The 3,350-nt window shown below is 40.5% G+C and overlaps 1 long non-coding RNA gene across 1 annotated transcript; it reads left to right on the top strand.

Annotated features, from left to right (window-relative positions):
- Window positions 1–236: 236 nt before the first annotated feature.
- Window positions 237–1,177, top strand: LOC143485808 (uncharacterized). Its single transcript, XR_013123047.1, has 3 exons — window positions 237–309; window positions 616–771; window positions 963–1,177. It is a non-coding gene; the product is annotated as an uncharacterized LOC143485808 (long non-coding RNA).
- The last annotated feature ends 2,173 nt before the right edge of the window (window positions 1,178–3,350 follow it).

Here is a 3,350-nt window from a genome sequence, read left to right as displayed (position 1 = left end):
AGTTCTGATAAACTCTCACATTGTTGGTGGTCCTAAGCTTTGTCTTTATCTTATTTTTAAACTTTACAATTTGTTAATCTATTTTAGAGCAGACTAGAGGGAGACTATAGTGTACATTGCATGTTTTAAAAATCTACAATTAAAGGTATGTAATAAAATAAGTCATAATTACTAATGTTACTCCATTTTATTTAAGCTGGAATCAAAAGACCTGTCACACAGGATGACAAGGAATGGGCCCTGGCATCTTTGTCACAGCTTGGGCGTTTTACTGGAATGGGGTGGATTTTGAGTTCTGAACCGCCTCAGGTATGACTTCTGTATTTTGTACTCTAATATGCCCTTCACGTTACTAGAAACAGCACAATTGCACTACATTGAGTATTTTGACTGGGATAAAGCGATTACATATTGTTGTCTAATGTCAAGATCATGGTTTGACACATGACTTACAATACACAGAAATGTGTAAACCCATGCAAATCAGACAAAAGTTTGCACTTATGATTCTCTGCACCCAAAAACAATTTCACATAGAATTTATTTTATTTACAGGTGTTTTGTATGCACTAACTAACCTAAATCTCAACACTATGTGCTTAACTTTAAATCTAGACATCTCTCCCCATCAAGACATTTGATGGGCTAGTGAGCAGCCCAGGTTATGGCCAGGCCGAGGACTCTTTATGTGCTATCATCACTCGCCGTCACCACTGAGGAGAAGCAACAGATTGAGGGAGCTACAGTTGGGCAAGCAAAGAACCCATTATGGTAAGAAATGCAACTTAACAAAATGTATGTAAAGCATAAATTAAGTAAGCAGCTTGACAACCCGTACACATAATTTAGACATGGTTGTAATTTGTTGTCTTAATTTGTGGCACATTGTACATGTGTGGTATTTTAATATGTAACTAATTATAAATTGATTTAATTCTTTGTTTTGTTTTTATGTATAACAGATCAGCATATCGCAAGAAACAAATCACGGCAAGCAATTTTGGTTTGGTCTTGGCAGCAGTTCAGCGGAAATCTTACCTCCCTTCCTTATCCAAAACACTGCTTGGCCAGTACAACCTCAAAGAAGGATTTAAAGTGTCTTCATGAATATTTCAACTTAAGTTATGTGTATCTAAGAGTAAGTGACTTTGTGTTTTTATTAAAGGCATGTGATTGGGGAATCCTACATGAGCCACGGGCAAAGCAGCAGTACACAGTGAACGCTGCTGTCGTGATCCAGGAGAGGGGATTGTTCCTGTCTGACAGTGGTCTACTTGGTGGATCTCCAGATGGGACAGTGTCTGATGACTGCATCATTGAGGTGAAATGCCCATGGTCCGCCAGAACTAAGACTGTCCAGCAGGCAGTAGAGAGTAAGAGAGACTTTTTCAGTCAAGGACTATTCTACAGTTAGGAAAAGGTCGGAAGCAGTCTGGCAGCGAAGTCTGATTCTTGGCCGTGGAGGGGATGTTTTCAAGTAGACTGACATACAAAATATCATACAGAGCGCAGATGATGGTGATAAAGATGTTAGTTACAGTTGCTGTGCTACAATTAAACCTTGTTGCAAGGTGTACATGGCCACAATTCAATTTAAGCTTCATTAAAGTAAGGAGTAACTGATCAATAAGGGGCATAATTTGGACAGTCCAATCAGAATGATACTGTAGCTCAAATCTAGAAAGAAGTGCTTCCAAAAAAAAAAATACTGTGGCAGCATCAGGTAATCCAGTGTAGTATTGGACTTTGTCAGGATGGGAGGAAATCTGACTGAAGGAAAAAGTTTGCTTTTGTTTCTCCAACTGTTCTTTCAATTTTTTGTTCTCTTCTCTAAGCATGTCATTCTCAACCTCAAGCATGACGAGACTTGGTTGGGATGTAGTAGGGGTTTGTGGGGTTGCCATGTCAGCTGTGTGTCCTGTGTCTGTTGCATCATCACTGGAAGGGACGATCTGCTTCTTCTGCTTAGGGGGATTGCTGGGGTGGTCAGGAAAATGAAAAGCCTTTCCCTGGTTTCAAGTGAATCGCGAAGGTCCAGCAGCTTTGCAATTGGGAAAGTGCCAACTACACACCCTGGAGTTTTAGTTTGGGGTGAAGTTTTCACATCTGTAAAAGAAGAAAAAATTATCATTACATTTACATTTGTGGCATTTGGCAGACGCCCTTATCCAGAGCGACTTACTTTTTTTTTTAAATATATATACAAGTGAGCAATTGAGGGTTAAGGGCCTTGCTCAGGGGCACCTCAGTCATAGCCTCAGGTCTGGGAATCGAACCCGGGACCCTTAACCACAGGGCTCTCAAGTCTCACGCATTGAGCGTGTGACACATGCATTTGGCCGTCTTCACACGCTCACACGCCACACTTCCGATTTCACACGGCGAGAAAAAAAAAATCTAGTTTATTTACCTCCGATCCATATCTATGTCACCCTCCACTGGCGATCGATCGCGATATACAAACCCCCACCCCGCTCAGCAACTTACGTTCGCCACCCCCCAACAATTAACGTTCGCCACCCCCCGTCAACAACTCTCACTGACATGTATCCAAAACTTGAGAGCCCTGCTTAACCACCAGGCCATGACTGCCCTTAATCATTAATCATTAGTCACAGCTTACTTGGGTTCCTCTAACAAAATGCTAAAGAAATAAGGACCTTATAAAATTGTGTATATATATATTGCAATAAAATGTGAGAATTATGTATGGTAAGTGTACGGCAGTAATAAACTAATGGAAACGGGCTAAGCAGTAATGTATATGCATACTGAAAAAGGTAAATATAGGATGCAACAGTAGCATCAGCTGTATTTTTGCTTGGTATTTTTACGGACACTCCTGATCAGCTAACCGTTATGTGATGCGAGTGGGTGGGCGCTAACGTTAGCGAGCTAGCTAACCTAGCTGATGTTGGCACCAGTAGATAAGCTATCTATAACCATCTTTGCTTTGGCTGGGCAGCAAAGAACAGAACACAAAAAATGTGACTTTATAGCAAAAAACATCGTAATTTATCCATACCATATATCAAGGATATCCAAAAGGATATCCTGGTGTTGCCTTTAACGAGCTAGCTAGCTAGCTAGCTAATCTAGCTAGTGTTAGCGCCACTAGCTAAGCTAACCAGAGCTATCTTTACTTTAGCTGGCGAACAAATAAAACAAAACAAGCACTAAAATATCTGTATATGGCAAGAAACATTGTATTAAACCCATAGCTAGAATATCAAGCAATCCAAAAAGGGGCAAGTTGGCTTTTTTTCCCTCTGTGGGGTTAGCTAGCTAGCATTAGCGCCCACAGAGGCAGTTTTAATATTTTTTTTAGAAATATAACTTACCTTGTCAAC

This window comes from Brachyhypopomus gauderio, unplaced genomic scaffold, assembly GCF_052324685.1.
Source record: "Brachyhypopomus gauderio isolate BG-103 unplaced genomic scaffold, BGAUD_0.2 sc40, whole genome shotgun sequence".
Taxonomy (NCBI): domain Eukaryota; kingdom Metazoa; phylum Chordata; class Actinopteri; order Gymnotiformes; family Hypopomidae; genus Brachyhypopomus; species Brachyhypopomus gauderio.
The sequence above is the reverse complement of the archived record's forward strand: the minus strand, read 5'-3'. Positions and strand labels throughout refer to the sequence as shown.